At 44.3% G+C, this 18,397-nt stretch overlaps 1 long non-coding RNA gene across 1 annotated transcript; it reads left to right on the plus strand.

The window, feature by feature from the left end:
• The first annotated feature begins 7,744 nt into the window (after window positions 1-7,744).
• Window positions 7,745-17,536, plus strand: LOC125450084 (uncharacterized). Its single transcript, XR_007247009.2, has 3 exons — window positions 7,745-8,276; window positions 9,538-9,654; window positions 17,431-17,536. It is a non-coding gene; the product is annotated as an uncharacterized LOC125450084 (long non-coding RNA).
• The last annotated feature ends 861 nt before the right edge of the window (window positions 17,537-18,397 follow it).

The raw sequence follows: 18,397 nt of genomic DNA on the forward strand, positions 1-18,397 counted from the left end.
ATGCATCACTTTCTGTGTGAAAAAGTTGCCCTGGGACCATTTTAAATAATCCCCTCCCAGCGAGCTCTCTCGTTTTGGACAACTCTATCCTGGACAAAAGACCAATCACCCTGTTCATGCTCCTCATCATTTTCTTGCCGCCTTTGAAAGAAATGAACCATTTTTAAAAAGAACTTTAGTCACACTTCATTCAGACACTACAATACATGTATATTCCATTAACTCAAAGCATGTAAATATTCACCACAACAATCCATTTTATCCCGTGTTTTCCCACCACCAAATGCCTCTCTTTTCCTCCATCCAAGTCATGACAATGCGTCAACAATGACGTTCTCTCGGCCTAGCATGTATATATTTTTCAATTTGAATGGCCGCAATAATAAAATGCATATTAACAGACCAGAATATTTATGCTTATTTTCTTTTTCAAAAACTTTAAGGAGCCATGACCAGTGCATACAATTCTCTCAACACATCATTGGCAACTTAAATCTTGATAGGTTGCAACACCAACAACAATTTCAAGGCCTCATTCTCAATCATGGAATATTTCTGCGATAATTTTGCAATATTCTATTAACAAATGTCTTTCTACACTCTCGTTATCTTGTTGCAGGAGTACAACAATGGCACTCACATCAGTTTCATTGATAACCACTTTGGGAGGCTTTATATCATTAGATTTGGCTAATATCAGTTTTGTTATTAACTCGGCATTCAGGCTGTCAAATAGCTTCTGACATTCGACCATCGACTGAAAGCTTCTGCACTTGTTCGATTTGCCTTCATTGGTTCATGTGAATGAGTTGGTGTGTCATATTGTGATTGCACAGGACATCGGTGAGGCCACTTCTGGAATATTGTGCTTAGTTCGTGACTCAGGTATGGGAAGGATATGATTAAGGTGGAGAGCGCTCAACAGAGATTTATGAGGATGCTACCGAGTATGGAAGTTTTGAGTCATAAACAAGGCTGGATATAATGAGGCTCTTTTTTTCCCACTGGAGCACGGAGCTTGAGAGGTGACCTTAGAGAGGTTTCAAAAATAACAGACTGAACAGATTGCGTTCATGACAGTTGTCTTCTCCCCAGGACGGGGGATTTCAACACTAGAGTGTACATAATTTTCTTTTTTTTAAGATGAGAGGTGAAAGATAAAAAAAAAACTGAATGACTGTTTTTGCACAGAGAGTGGTTTGTGTGTGTGTAATAAACCTCTGGAGGAAGTTGTATATTTAAGACATTTGGATAAGTACATGAATAGTACAGTTTTGGAGGGATATTGACCAGCACCAAAATAGTTGGGGCGCTTTTAGTTTGAGATAATCGTCATTGGGAACTAGTTACACAAAAAGGTCTGTTTCCGTGCTTGATGACTCTACAACTATGTTAGTCAGGCAATGGAGCAAGGACACTACTAAAATTCAATAGGTAATTCGATAAAAAACATTCACTCCCAGTAATAGAACATAGAACATAGAACATTACAGCACAGTACAGGCCCTTCGGCCCTCGATGTTGTGCCGACCTGTCATACCGATCTCAAGCCCATCTAACCTAAACTATTCCATGTACGTCCATAAGCTTATCCAATGATGACTTAAATGTGCCTAAAGTTGGCGAATCTACTACCGTTGCAGGCAAAGCGTTCCATTCCCTTACTACTCTCTGAGTAAAGAAACTACCTCTGACATCTGTTCTATATCTTTCACCCCTCAATTTAAAGCTATGCCCCCTCGTGCTCGCCATCACCATCCTAGGAAAAACGTTCTCCCTATCCATCCTATCTAACCCTCTGATTATTTTATATGTTTCAAGTAAGTCACCTCTCAACCTTCTTCTCTCTAATGAAAACAGCCTCAAGTCTCTCAGCCTTTCCTCGTAAGATCTTCCCTCCATACCAGGCAACATCCTAGTAAATCTCCTCTGCACCCTTTCCAAAGCTTCCACATCCTTTTTATAATGCGGTGACCAGAACTGTATGCAATACTCCAAGGGCAGCTACACCAGAGTTTTGGACAGCTGCAGCATAAGCATAAGCTCTTGGTTCCGGAACTCAATCCCTCGATTAATAAAAGCTAAAACACTGTATGCCTTCTTAACAGCCCTGTCAACCTGGATGGCAACTTTCAAGGATCTGTGTACATGGACACCGAGATCTCTCTGCTCATCTACACTACTAAGCATCTTACCATTAGCCCAGTACTTTGCCTTCCGGTTACTCCTACCAAAGTGCAGCACCTCACACTTATTTGCATTAAACTCCTTTTGCCACCTATCAGCCCATCTCTGCTGCTTATCTGTAATGCTTATCATAATGCTTCCGTTTTTTGTCGATGGTGTGGGAAACTCATTTCTGTCTTTACATCCCATTGGGCATCTTTGAATGTCCAAGGACATGGCCCAGGAATCTAATTGGAGCTTTTGTGAAATGATTCTTAGACATGTTTATCACCAAGCCTGCCTCCTGGGGTTGGTTCAACAATTCCAATAGAGTCACCAAACATTCCGAACATGCATGACTAAAAATCACCAGATAATTAATATACACCACACAATTGGGTAATCCCAAAAGGGCTTCCTTGGCCAGTCTTCGAGATGTGGATTTTTAGCATTTGGTATGTTTAGTATTTTTTGCGCCAAATGGCATAACTTTAAACAGGTACAGCCCATTTTACGTCTTTTAGAAATAAAATGGTGCATGCCAGTCTTATCTGAGTAAGTCCAACATTGAAACAGAACTTGCTTATCCCAACTCCTAAATCAGTCTTCCAATCAATGAATAGGATAATTTTGTAACTGCATTTACTTCCACACATAATATCTGGTTTCAGCAACATCACCATATGTGAACTCCAGTCACTGCAACTCACTTCGATTATGATGCTTTTGATATGCTCAACTCTGGTGACGCCTCAGTGTTCTGCCCAGCTTGTTATTTGCATGCCTTCGGTTTGTTGGGGTGCCACAACATTGGTGTCCTATCCCACTTGTTACTAAATGCATCAGCTGGTTGGGGCATGTCTCAGATACACAGTCAAAGCACCTGAAGGGATTCTGGGAAGGGAAACATTTCCGTGGTGCTTTGCCCAAGAATTTGCTGCATTTGTTTAATAGACTGTGCTAGACTTAAGTTTGCAAGGTGCTATGTTCAAAAACTTCGACTGATTTGCTAACCCTAAAACACGTTTACTCAGGTGCTCCTACTTTAGCAGACAAATTCCTCTTTATTCTCTCTCTAACTGGCCTCAGGAATAAGGAAGAGATAATGGGAACTGCAGATGCTGGATATTCCAAGATAATAAAATGTGAGGCTGGATGAACACAGCAGGCCAAGCAGCATCTCAGGAGCACAAAAGCTGATGTTAAAATAAAGATAAAATATGAAGCTGATTATTGAAACTGCATTGCTGGCTTACACAAGTGAAGTACAGGAGAGAACAGCAGGAATCTATTGTTCAGTGGAAATAGACAACTTGTGTACATTTTAAGCAGAAACGTCAGCTTTTGTGCTCCTGAGATGCTGCTTGGCCTGCTGTGTTCATCCAGCCTCACATTTTATTATCAGGAATAAGGAAGTTGACTGGTGTAATGTCTTGAATTTCATTAAATTGTTGTTCCAGGCCCTCTAAGTCTTCGAAATATTAGAAGAGCACATTGCACTACTCTGGGACTCCAGGGGGAAAGCCTTTTCATTGTGAAGTCTGACATTTATACACGTCCTTCAATAATCGAGCTTCAAATTTTCAGTTTGTACGTCTCACTTTTCAAAACAACTGGTGTACAGATCAGTTCCTGGTCTCTTGCACTAATGGTCATTTATGTTGCTGGATTTTCATTATTTGTTTATTTATTACTCTGAGTTGGAGGATGCTGATATTGGTGACACAGAGAAACTTCATCCAAAGAGGCCGTCGCTGCACCCCAGCTGGGATTATATTCATTCCCCGCCCTGAACTAAATAGCTTATATGTTCATCCTGCAACAATGGCCAATTGGAATTGTACCTTTACTCCCGAATTTCTCTACAGGTCCCAAAGCACAGAGAAATCTTGCCTGGCTTGAAGGAGTGACTTCAAGTGTGCAATCTTGGAATGATCAGCATTTTGTAATGATTGCTGAAGCTGTGTGTGATCTCCTATGTCAAGTGCTGCCTGCAGATATTTGTTTATTTTTTATTTTCAAGTTCCTGAGCCTGAATTTCTGACTCAGAAACCTGCCTGTGTGTATTCTCTGCATTCCTCAAGTCACTAAGAGCAGTGGAATGGAGACACTGAGAAAAGTAGGATGCACTGACATACTGGTGGTGTACACTGCTGTCGATGCTGCATCCGTTCAGGCAACAGGGAAAATTCTGTCACCCTTGTGACTCGTGCCTTGTTGACAGTAGAATAGTTTTGCTGAGTCAGGAAATGATTTACTCATTGCAGTGTTCCTAGCTTTTGGCCTACTATTGTAACCACGATGTTTATGTGAGAGTCCACACGAGTTTCAGGCCAATTTATCTCCAGTGTTGCTGATAAACGGGGATTCAGTCTTGGTAAAACCATTAAATCCCAAAGGGAAGTGGATAGATTGTCTCTTACTGTGGATGGTACCTGCCTGGCATTTGTGTGGCATGAACATGATTTGCCACTTGTCAGCCCAAAATTGGATATTGCCCAGGTCTTGTTACATTTGACTACGGACTGAATCAGTATCAGGGGAGTCAGGAATGGTGCTGAGCATTAAGGATTAAGGAAGGGAGGATGATGCACATTGGAAGACGGTTTTGATTATTAGTGGTCGGTCATCTCAACTCCAGCACATCCCTGCAGGTGCTGCTCAGGATACGTATTTTTAACCAACATGTTCAGAGATGTTATGATGCCCCCCTGCACCACGTGGGACTTGAATAAAAGTCTTCGACATCAGAGGTAGAGACACCACCACTGTATCACAAGGGGCCACATTTCCCCCGGTCGTGGCCTCGGCCCAACCATCTTTATCTGCTTCGTCAATGACCTTACTTCCACAATAAGGTCAGAAGTGGGGATGTTTACCGATGATAACGCAATATTCAGCATCAATCACAAATTCTCAGCTACTGGAATGGTCCATGTCAAATGCAACAAGGCCTGGCCAATATCCAGGACACTGCTGAACAGTGCAAATTCACATTTGTGCCAGGCAGATGCCAGGCGATGACCATCTCTAATAAGCTGGGATCTAACCACTGCCCTTTGATATTTGTTATGGTCACTGAATCCTCCACTGCCAACATCCTAAGGTCACTATTGACTAGAAATTGAACTGTACTTGTCACATAAATACAGTGGAGACAGGAATAGGTCAGAAGTTAGGAATCCTGAGTAATGTAACTCACCTCCTGACTCCCCAACGCCTGTCCACCATTTACAAACGACAAGTCAGGAGTGTGATGGAATGCTCACCACTTGCCTGGATGAGTGCAACGCCAACAACACTCAAGAAGCTTGACACCATCAAGGCAAAGCAGCTGCTTGAGTGGCACCACATCAACAAGTATCTACTCCCTCCAGTCCCGATGCTCAGTCACACTAGTGTGTACTATCTACAGCACCCATTGCAGAAATTCACCACAGCTCCCGATCCATGGGAGCACTATCCTCCCTGTAAGATTACCTCCAATCCACTCTCCATTCTGAATTGGAAATATATTCCTTCAGTGCTATTGAGTCAATATCCTGGGCCTCCTTCCCCAGCAGCAGTGTAGATCAGTCAGCAGCAGATGAACATGCAGCAGTTCAAGACGGAAGCTCACCAGCACTCTCCTGAGGGCAACTAGGGATGGGCAATAAAATATTGGGCCAGCCAGTTCCTTCAAAAAAAGATTCGAGATGAAATGCCTGGATATGTTCTGCACTTTCTCTGGGAGAATTATGACCTTTTGCTGGGTTAGAGCAATTTGAATATTGTTATGTTCCCTCTGGCATGAAGGCAGAACACATCATTCGGAAGTGTTGACAAAATCACTGTGCAGCTGAAGTGTCATGTCGTTCAGACCAGGTGAGGATGGCATTGTCTCTCCTTAAAGGACATGAATGAAACAGCTCAGTTGTTCTAATGCTCAATGATTGTTTCATAGTCCGCATTACAGGGACTAGTTGTTTCCTTCATGGCATTGTCAAAATGACATTCAATTGCAGCAGATGACCTGCTAAGTTTTTAACCACGAAAAGTGTGAGGTGATTCATTTTGGAAAGGTAAACTTGAAAGCAGAATACAGGGTTAACAAAAATTTTCTTGGCAGTGTGGAGGAGCAGAGGGATCTTGAGGTTCATGTCCACAGCTTCCTGAGAGCTGCCACCCAGGCGGATAGAGTTGTTACAAAGGCATATGGTGTGTTAACTTTCATTAATAGAGGGATTGAGTTCAAGAGCTGTGAAGCCATGCTCCAGCTATACAAAAGCATGGATTGGCCTCATCTGGAGTATTGTGTCCAGTTCTGGTCACTTTATTACAGAAAAGATGTGGAAGCGTGAGAAAAGGTGCAGAGGAGATTTACCAGGATGTTGTCTGGAATGGAGGGAAGGTCTTATGAGGAAAGGTTGAGAGAGCTAGGGCTTTTCTCTTTAGAATGATCAAGGATGAGAGGTGACTTAATAGAGGTGTCCAAAATGGTCAGAGGTACAGGTAGAGGAGAGAGCCAAAGGCTCTTTTTTCGGGTGGCGGTAGCTATTACGAGGGGGATGTAGTTTTAAGGAGGTTGATATCGGGACGACGTCAGAGGTAAGTTCTTTACGCAGAGCGTGGTGGGGCGTGGAATGCATTGCTAGAGAGGGTAGTGGAGTCGGCCTCAGTAGGTGCAGTTAAGCGGCAATTAGATAGGAATATGGATCATAGTATAAGGTAGCGGTGGAGGTTAGATAGACCTGAGATTTAGCATAAACGCTTGGCACAACATCGTGGGCTGAAGGGCCTGTACTGTGCTGTACTGTTCTATGTTCAATGTCTAAGATTCAAACCCCCTGTCACCAGAGACTAGAACTGGCTCCTTTGTAATTCTAGACCAGTCTGTCCACAGATGGTATCAGAGATAATGGGAACTGCAGATGCTGGAGATTCCAAGATAATAAAATGTCAGGCTGGATGAACACAGCAGGCCAAGCAGCATCTCAGGAGCACAAATGGCTCTGATGAAGGGTCTAGGCCCGAAACGTCAGCTTTTGTGCTCCTGAGGTGCTGCTTGGCCTGCTGTGTTCATCCAGCCTCACATTTTATTATCTTGTCCACAGATGGTGCCAGACCAGCTGAGCTTCACTTTCTGTTTAATTCAGATCTCCATCATCGCCAATATATTGTTGTTCCTTGTCTTTTTGTTTATGCTGATGTCTTTAAATGCTTTACTCTTACAGAACACTTTGTTCCATATCAATGGTAACTTTTTTTGTTTCCCATCATGAAACGAGAGAAAATATTTATTTAATATCTGTGCCATTTCCCTCTTCTCTGAATGTGCCGTTTTAGGAGGGAGCCTGTTGATTGAGGGCTCTGCGTCAATGAACCTCCCACACAGGTACTTACAGGGGCGCTCCCCCAATTCCAGCTCCACCAGTTGACCGCGGCGGAGCGCGTTTGATCTCGTGAAAACTACAACTCCCATCAGGCGACGCGGCCCGAGCTTCCGGCCAGCGCCTCACATTGCGCAGGAGCCTTCTCTTAAGGCATCATGGTTAATGTAGTCCAAACAGGGTGCGCTGCCGGAAGTGAGCGACTCGGCAATGTTGTGTGGAGAGAGAAACGGTTCGTGTGTCGACATTTTCTCCTTCACAGATGCTGCCAGACCTGCTGAGCTTTTCCAGCAATTTTGTTTTTGTTACTGATTTACAGCATTTGCCGTTTTTTTAAAAAAAATTCAGTTAATGTCTAGAGCCTGACCTAACTCTTGTTCAGGCTGGAAGATGCTGGTTTTTGTGTTGTACACCGAGGGGAACAGATGGTGAGAGTACCCAGAGCCAAAAAATGTCCTTTTTGTTGAATATTTTACCCGGTTCCTACAGATGTTTTGCGGTGTTCATTTATAACCAGACATTTCACTCTGTTTCCCGTTTTTGTCTCAGTCAGTGCTCCTCTCAGACTCAACTCATGGGCCTCTGCTTCTGTTTCCCCATTTATTGTTTGTACTTTACGGGGCTCACTTTAAAACTCACTCATCCCTTTGAATTCCATCTGATCACAATTACCCGGAGGATCTCTTGCCGTGACATTTCTCATTTACTCAGCTTCATGATACAATGCTTGATCTGAAACAGGTAAATCCCGAATCAGTTGCACAATGTTGTTGTTGTTCCAAGAAACACGGACATAAACATTCTCCAAACTCCTCTTCGAGATCACTCTTACCAATGTGATTGACCCGGACTGTATGTAGATTGAAGTCTCCCACAGTTACTGCCTTTTCTTTAAACAAGTTCCAATAAGTTCCAGTTTAATGCAGTGTCCAACGACAATGCTCTTAGACAGTCTAAAAAATCTGTTCTCCCACTTCCATTTCCTGACACATCGTCCTTCCAAATTCCTTCCTTACTGACTTCATATTCATAACCTGAGGGTAGATACTTTGTCGCTCTTGCTTGTCTTATCCCTAACTGACAAGTTCCTCCCTCCTGCTTTCCCATTTTGCCTGTCTCCCTGCAAAGCTGAAGACTCTCTAATAGTTACGTCCTGCCTTTTGTTCATGCTTAACAAGCCTCTCTAGTAATTGCATCAGTTGTTTACTTTTGTATGTCACGTGTCTATCTATTGCAGACACTTTGTGCTTTCAAATAAAAAACTAATTTATGTTTTTATGACTATTTGCAGTCATAAATTAACTCGTTGATATACAATTTTAGTTAGACTCTGTCCCTTTTTTTTGCTTGTCTTCAGCCACGTCATCATGTTGTTCACTAGGTTTCAACCTTTCTGGGAGATAGTAAGAACTGCAGATGCTGGAGTCAGAGGTAACACAGTGTGGAGCTGTAGGAACACAGCAGGACAGGCAGCATCGGGGGAGCGTGTCAACTGTTCTGAAGATGGGTCCCAGCTCCACACAGTGTTATTCCTTTTCACTTTTCTGTTTGTGTTTGGAAGTATCTTTTCATCTGAACCCTGTTCTCACCTCACCTCTTTCACTTTAAACCCATGTCCATATTCATATGGTCTCAGCACAGTTCTACTGGAATCCATCAGAAAGAAATAGATCACATTTCCCAAGTACTGATAGTAGTACTCTATCATTCAAAACAGCTCTTTCAGCAGTGTGGTTTGATTCTGAAATCTTCCTTCACTCTGATGATATCACTCAATATCTGCATCTGGTATCCCTCACTATGTGGGTGTCGTTATTGCCTCTGTCTGCCTCTTCCCGTTGCAGCCACTCTGAATCCGAAGCCAACTGAATTCTACACTTAAGAGGCTGGGAATAGAGACTGGGAATTTCCAGATCTCCGTGAGACTCTGTGCCATTCTACATGTGTAATCCTTACAATTTCTGACTCTGTCTATTTCTGTGTCTCCTGTATCTGTGAACAGAGCTACTGAATCAACAGAATTCCCAACTCCTGTCTCATCCATCACAGCGTTGAAGATGGGTAACCAGCCAGAAAGATGACGGAAAGTGAGATTTAACACCGTCAGGAAATCCTGCAGGTAAGATCACTCTTTGCTGGAGAAAGTGGAGATGAATTAGAATGAGATGAAGCCAAGCTATAGGCCCACAAACGTGACATCCTGAGGGGGCTGAAGTGGGAACACCAAGGCTCCATTGTCATCCTGTCTTGAAAGATCTGCTTTCACCTCTCAGCTTCATGAGGACAGCACAGGCCACAATTGATTGCTGGGATCTTCACATTGTTTTAGTGAAGATCAGTTCAAAAAAGAGAGAAACAGGCATCTCAGGAAAAATTGGAATTCTATAAACAAAAAGACCACAGCGGGCCAAAGCAGCATCCACAGAGAGAAAGCAAGCTAATGTTTTGAGCCCTGTATAAGAAGGACGGATTGCACCTGAATTAGAAAGGGACTAATATACTGATGGTGAGATTTGTGGGAACTGCTGTGGAGGATTTAAAGTACTACCGGGGGGGGGGGGGGGGGGGGGGGGAGGGGAGCGAGGTGGGGGTGGTGAGGAAAGACATCAGTATGAGACTGGTACGGTTGGGAAATGGAATAAGTCAAACTGACAGGGCAGGGAATGAGGTAGGACTGATGTGTTAAACTGTATTTATTTCAATGCAAAATGCCTAGCAGGAAAGGCAGATGAAGCCAGGGAATGGTTAGGAACATGGGACTGTGATATAATAGCACTTGCAGAGACATGACTGAGGAATGGGCAGGCCTGGCAACTTACTTCTCCAGGTAATTGATGCTCTAGGAAGGATCAAACACTGGGCAAGAGAGGTGAGGCAATGGTATTTTTGATTAGGGACAATATCTTGGCTGTATTTAGGGATGATATTCCTGAGAATATGTCTGTGGAAGTTATTTGGGTGGAATTGAGAAATAGGAAAGGAATGATCATCCTTTTGAGATTGCAGTAATCACTACACACCCCCCTGCCCACCTCAAAATGTCAGCGGAAAATTGAGAAACAAATTTGTTTGAGTAATAGGGAGATGCTAATTAGGCTGGGGCTATTTTCCCTGGAGTGTCAAAGGCTGAGGGGTGACCTCATAGAGGGTTAAGAAATTTTGAATAACATGGAAAGGGAAATAGCAAATGTGTTTTCACTCGGGTGGGAGAGTCCACAACTGGAGGACGTAGGTTTATGGTGATGTGAAAAGATTCACACAAGACCTGAGGGCAAATCTTCCTCTGTAGTGAAAAATGCCAGTGGAAGTTGATGAGGCAAACGGAATTATAACATTTAAAAGGCCTCTGGATTTATTTGAATAGGAAGGGTTTAGAGGGATACGGGCCAAATGCAGACAAATGGGACTAGATCAGATTTAGTTGTTTCTGTGCTGAATGACTATTTTAGAGGTTAGATATCTCAGTTCGAGGCTTTGCAGGAGTTCCTCAGCATAGTGTCTTCGGCCCAACCATCATCAGCTGTTTCACCAATGACCTTTCCTTCATCATGAGGTCTGAAGTGGGAATATTTGCCACTGAGTGCACTCTGTTCAACGCCATTTGTGACTGATCAGAAACTGATGTGGTCCATATCCAAATGCAGTAAGATCTGGACAATATCCGCTCTTGGGCTGAAAAGTGACAAGTGGCATTCGCACCACACAAATGCCAGGCAAAGACCATTTCCAAGAAAAGATGGGCTATCCATTGTCACTTGACATTCATGGATTAACACTGAATGCCCCACATCCAGGGGGTTATCATTTTTCTTAAAATAAACGAGACTGACCATGAAAATGCAGTGGCAACAAGAGCAGGTCAGAGGTTTTGAATACAGCAGCGAGTAACTACCACCTGACTCTAAAAGCAGGTCCACCACCTACAAGGCATAAGCCAGGAGTGTTATTGCACACACTCCACTTCCTGAAATGAGTGCTGCTCCAGAAACTCTAGAAAAGGTTGTTTAACTGGCATCACAATTATCAACGTCTAGTCCCTCCATCACTGAAGCTCAGTGGCTGCAGTGTCTGTCATCTACAAGATGCACTGCAGAAATTCATCAAATCTCCTTAAACAGCACTTTCCAAACCCACAACCCCCATGATCTAGAATGACAAGGGCAGCAGATGCATGGAAACGCCACCTCTGACAATCTACACCCCCCTCCCCACCCTGCCTCCCGAGCCACTCACTATCCTAATTTGGAAATGTATCGCCATTCCCTCAGTGTCACTGGGACAAAATCCTGGTAATCCTTCCCTAATAGCACTGTGGGTACACTTCAACACATGACACACTGCAGCTCGAGAGGGCTTCTTACTACCACTTTGTGAACAGCAACTGGGGATGGAAAGTAATAAAATGAAAGAATAAAATGAGCAAGATTAAGTCAGATGGACAGAGAAACAGACAGAGGTTAGTGAAGCCCATGCCAAAGTGAATTTATAAAGACAGATTATCTGATCATTATAGAGACATTTAGAGACTGACAGGTGTTTTTTTATGAAGCCAGGCTCACTGTGAGATTGTTTATAGTCACCGTATAGTTACTGGGAATTGTGCAGTTGAGGCTAGGCTCACTGTAGGACTGTTTACCATCACCGTGTGTTTACTGGGAGGTATGTAGTTGAGGCCAGATTCTCTGCAAGTCTGTTTACAATAAATGGAAAGTTTCTGGGTAGTGCATAGATGAGGACAGGATTACTGTAGAACTGTTTAAAATCACTGTTTCGGTAATGGGAGGAGTGTAGTTGAGAGCAAGCTCACTGTCGGATTGTTAAGAGTCACCGTTTAGTTAGTGGGAGTTGTGTGGATGAACCCAGGCTCACTGTCAGACTGTTTATGGTCATCGTATACTTACTGTGAGGTGTGCACATGCAACCAGCCCCTCTGGAACCTCCCTCCCCTGCACTTCCCTCTGACTCTATCCCCTCCCCCAACTCCAGTTGGGTATTCACCATCCCTCCTACCTACTACTGTCTGATGCTGAACACTCTGTACTCAGCAAAGGTCTCAGCTCTATCCCTCTGTGTCCCCACCTTAATGAATTTCAGGCACGACATGATGCTGAAATCTTCTTCCACCGTCTTCGCTTCCAGGCCCATTTCTTTGGACACTACCTGTTCCACAGACCCCTTTGCCCAACTCCAACACTCTCCTTCCACTTGGACCCCTCCCTCCGGCTTTTATCTTCACTCAATCTGTTCATTGAGAACTGTCGACATGACATTAATCACCTCAATTTCACTGCCCCTCTCAACAAATCCAACCTATCTCCCTCTGAACTGACTGCATTCTCTGCATTCAGATCTAACCCTGACTCTGTCATCAAGCCTGCCGATAAGGTGGTGCTGTTGTAGTCTGGCATACTGACCACTCCCTGGCAGAGGCTGAGCGTCAGCTCTCAGATACCTCCTCCTACCTTCCCCTGGACCATGACCCCACCCTGACACAGCATGCCACGACTATTACGGAACTCATTTCATTCAGTGATATCCCTGCCTCCGCTTCCAAGCTGATAGTCCCCCAACCCCCGCAGCTCATTTCTGCCGCATGCCAAAAATCGACAAACAGGATTGTCTGGGCAGACCTATTGTTTCAGCCTGCTCATGGCCCATGCAACTCATCTCTTCCTACCTTGACTCAGTCTTCTCCCCACAGTCCAATCCCGACCCACATACATCCATGATTCATCTGACGCCTTATGCCGGCTTCAAAGCTTCCAGTTTACTGGCTCCAGCCACCTCTTCTTTACCATGGATGTGCAATTCCTGTACACATCCATTCCCCACCAGGAGGGTCTTAGGGCTCTCCGTTTCTTCCTGGAGCAAAGACCTGAACTAACCCGACTCTCCTCCACTTGGTTGAACTCATCCTCACTCTCAACAACTTCTCTTTCATCTCCAATCAGTTTCCTCAGGTAAGAGGGGTTGCCATGGTTACCTGCATGGGCCTGAGTTATGCCTGTCTGTTCATGGGGTATGTGGAACATTCCTTGTTCCAGGCTGGCCCACAGCTATCTGGACTATACATCCTCACACCCCACTTCCTGTAAAGGCTCCATCCCATACTCTCAGTTCCTCCGTCTCCATCGCATGAGGCCCACTTCGACAAGGGAGCCTCCAAAATGTCCAGCTTCTTCTTCAGCTGAGGATTCCCCAGCTCTGTTGTTGACAGGGCACTCAACCAGGTCCAACCCAGCTCCCACACATTCACCCTCACCTGTTCTCTTCCCTCCTGCAATAGCGATTGGGTTCCCCTTATTCTAACATTCACATCCAGAAGATCATCAGACGCCATTTCCGCCACCTCCAGCAAGATGCCACCACTGTTCAAACATTCCCCTCCCCCCCTTTGTCCGCCCCCTCTCGGACACCCTGGTCCACACTCCATTCACCCCCAACGCCTCCCCACAGCCCTACGGCTCTTTCCCCTATAACCAGTGAAGGTACAATACCTGCCCACTTACCTCCTCCGTCCCCAGTATCCAAAGGCCCAAACATCTTCAACACTTCACCTGCACTTCCCAGCATCTCGTCAACTGCATTCACTGCTCACAATGTGGTCTCTTCTACACTGGGGAAACGAAGCATAGACTTGGCGCTCGCTTTGAGAACATCTACATTCTGCTTGCAAAAAAGATCCTGAACTACCTGTTGCCTGACACTTCAATGCACTACCCTGCTCCCTGGCCAACATCTCTGTCTCTGGCTTGCTGCAGTGTTCTGGTGAAGCCCAATGCAAGCTGGAGAAACAGCACCTCATTTTCCACTTGGGGACCCGACAATCCTCTGGACTCAATATTGAGTTCTATAATTTTAGGTCCTAAGACCTCACACGTCCCAGCCCCCTGGCCCCACACGCCAGCCCTTGTTATCACACAGCCTGCCGTTGCACACCACTGTTGTTAGTCACTAACAGTCCCCATTAACAACTACTCACCTTCCCAGCCTGATCGTTAGCAACTCCTTTGCCTGCCCAACTGTCTTTCTGTCTCTTGGGGCTCAATCGTATCGTTTACTCCCTACCCCAGCTACCTCCCTATTTTCTGTACATAAACTGACATTTTCCCAGCCAGCATCAGTTCTGAGGAATAGTCACCAGACCCGAAACATTAACTCTGTTTTCTCCTTCACAGATGCTGCCAGACCTGCTGAACTTTTCCAGAAACTTTATTTCTATTCTTGAGTAACAGATTCCACTCCAACTCCAAAACTCAGGCTTTTTGGAGCTGTGAATGGAGACATTCTTACACATATGGAGCTCCCAGACACAGGAAATATGCCCGTCTTCCCATATCGAGCTACAGGAGCGGACTATGATTTGGAGCTCTCCTGCCATATTTTACCCTTTTATCTTAATTAATCCCTGTAATGTCAAATAATTTTACTACTAAATTGAAACTGGTGGTGCTGTCTGATCCAATAATAATTTCTCAATATTTATGTGTGGTTCACCAACAACAGTTTTCAGAAGCTATCTAGCCTCATCTTCCTTTACCTGCTGGAACTCTCACTGCTGACCTTCCTCTCAATATGTTCTGTTTCCTCTCCTCTGAATCTTGCCTTTTTTTTGAGGAAGGAGGGATGGAAACACTATCGTAATGGAATGTTTGGGGCTGACCAATCTACACACAAAGTTTTGCCACAATGCCCTTCACATGGGCACTGACTGGATGGTCCACTCCCTGAATGTAAACGTGAAATACCTCAGCACCCTCTGGTTGGATGCTTTGCCTCCTGTTTGACGGGGAATGGTCTTGCATGATGTCCTTCACAAACACGCTGACTGCAAGGTCCACACCCAGAATGCAAATGAGTCATGGCTCAACACGTTCTGGTTAGATTTTAAAATTATAATTATTGTATTAAGTAACATCAACAAGCAAATTACAGAAGTGCAAGGAATTGCATTTCTCTGTAATGGATGCATAACGGAATAATTCAGTGATTCACTCCAGAAATACATATTTAGCTGCGTACTTGGAATACCAAGACAGACGAGGCTGTGGGCCAAGTACTGGGAAACGGGATTAGATTAGTGACATGCTCGTTTTTGATCAGTTTGGGCAGAGTGGGTCGAAGGACCTTTGTCTATGTGGTGTTGATTTTCATGGCTTTGGGATTCTATATGTTCCCATCGATTCAATTTTAGTTGTCTGGTGCTGATTTCAAACAACCTTGCTGAACAAGGACTCATGCCCCATGATCTTCCGACCCCCACACTCACTGATGCCCATTCTCCTACAGGATAATTTCTGCGATATGCATTTCAATATTTGACTTATCATTTGACTCTATGTTCACAACGCTCAAGATTGATTCATTCTTATCAACAAAATGTTAAATCATTTTTGCACCATCCTTTATATAGTCATGCGTATAGCATTAAGTTTAGGTGAGAAGTTAAAATGAAGAACAGAAAATTCAGATTGCATCCATGATAATTATGGATCTTCTAAAATAAATAAAGTTTCTGAATGATTTTGGAAGGTGTCATTGCCCAACTGTAGTGATTTCCTGAAAATACCATTGGTTCAATCTGTCGATGTCAGGTTTGCTTGCATCAGTAACCAGCCATAATGAAATATTTCACATTCATATCGTCAGTTCAAAAGTTTCTGCTTCTATTTGCTGGGCTTTCTCTCCATTTCATTAGTGCTTTTTCACTTTGCAATTTGGGACAAAAATGTATGACAATGGATCTTATAAATTCAAGCTGGAAAGTAATGCAGACCCTGAACTGAATGCTGACTCTTATTGCCCAGGAGGTTCTGGAGTTAAAAATTATTTGAACAATATTGTAGAACATTTAAAAATAATACAGGTTCTCAAAGTAATTGAGACCCTAAAGAAATATTCAGACCTGAGTACGTATAAAGACTCTGAACATGATTAAAACTATGTAAAAATGACAGACCTTGGAACAAATAGACAGCAGAAATCGGTGCAAGACTGTGAACCTAGTACAGATTCTGAAAATAGTTGAACATTGTTGAACTAACACAATTTCTGAAACGAACTGAGAACCTGAAACTAATGCAGGCCGTTAAACTGATTCAGCCCCTGAAACTGACAGGACAGAGAACAGTATAGCACAGGCGCAGACCCTTCGGTCCAGCATGTCAGCACCAACCATCCCGCCATTCAAAATTAATCTCCTCTGCCTGCACGTGGTCAGTATGCCGTATTCTCTGCCTGGCCATGTGACTATCTAATTAGAATTTACATGTTCTTATCCATCTGGTATACCACCTCCCCTGGCGGTGAGTTCCAGGCAGCTACAATCTTCAGTGTGAAAAATACCCCACCTCACATATCTCCTTTAACCACTGTCTCTGCCTCCACCCCTCACCAAAAATCTACCAGCCTTCTGCCATGTGACTTGCCTGCATTTGTACTCAATTCACAAATGAAGACAGGCATCATGTCCAGTTGTGTTGCCTTTCTGAGCGAACTAGCTCTTGGAACCCAGGATATCTCTGTATTTCAATGCTCCAAATGGTTCTATGTTCACTGCATATAATCCCCTTGCTTTCTTACTGCCCAATGTACAGCATATAACATATCTGGGTTACACTCCATCTGCCATGGCTTCACCCAACTTTCCAACTGATCTATATCCAGCTCTATCCTTTGTGAATATAACTCGCCATGAAGAACTTACCCAATTTTCAGTTACTGTCTTCCATGGCAAAACTAATTTTATATCCAACTGACTAACGATATGCGAATCTCACGTGACATAATCTTCTGACCAGCCTACCATAAGGAACTTTGTCAAATGCTTTAGTTAAGTCCGTACAAACATGCTCCACTGTCCCACCTTTTTCAATCACCTGTGTCATTTCCACAGAGGCTGATTCAATCAAAGATAAACTTCGTTGCACAAAGAAGTAACAAGGTGTACAGCTGGATGAGCACAGCAGGGCCAGCAGCATCAGAGGAACAGGACGGCTGACATTTTGGTCCGAGACCCTTCTTCAGAAATGGGGGAGGGGAAGGGGGTACTGAAATAAATAGGGAGAGAGGGGGAGGTGGATAGAGGAGAAGGTAGGTGGAGAGGAGATAGACAAGGAAAAGAAGTGGGGATGGAGGCAGTACACGTGAGTGTAGGTTGGGAGGCAGGGAGGAGATAGGTCAGTCCAGGGAGTGGGATGAGGTTAGTAGGTAGGAGATGGGGGTGGGGCTTGAGATGGGAGGAGTGGATAGATGGAAGGACGGACAGTTAAGGGAGGTTGGGACGAGCTGGTTTGGTTTTGAGATGTGGTAGGAGGATGGGAGATTTTGAAGCTGATGAAGTCCACATTGATACCATTGGGCTGCAGCATTCCCAAGCGGAATATGAGGTGCTGTTTCTGAAACCTTCAGGTGGCATCATTATGGCACTGCAGGAGGCCCAGGATGGACACGTCTGAGGAATGGGAGGGGGAGTAGAAAAGGTTCACGACTGGGAGGTGCAGTTGTTTATTGTGAACCGAGTGTAGGTGTTCTGCAAAGTGGTCCCCAACCCTCCGCTTGGTTTCCCCGATTTAGAGGAGGCCACAACAGGAATAGCGGATGCAGTATACCACATTAGCAGATGTGCAGGTGAACATCTGCTTGTTGTGGAAAGTCCTCTTGGGCCCTGGGATGGGGGTGATAGGGGCAGGAGTATCACTTCCTGCATTTGCAGAGAAAGATTTTGGGTGTTGTGGACAAGGGATCCCCAGAGAGAGTGGTCCCACGGAAAGCAGATAAGGGTGGGGAGGGAAAAATGTCTTTGGTGGTGGGGTCAGATTGCAGATGGCGGAACTGTCAGAGGATGATGCGTTGGATCTGGA

Source organism: Stegostoma tigrinum, chromosome 49 (genome assembly GCF_030684315.1).
Source record: "Stegostoma tigrinum isolate sSteTig4 chromosome 49, sSteTig4.hap1, whole genome shotgun sequence".
In the NCBI taxonomy this organism is placed as follows: Eukaryota; Metazoa; Chordata; class Chondrichthyes; order Orectolobiformes; family Stegostomatidae; genus Stegostoma; species Stegostoma tigrinum.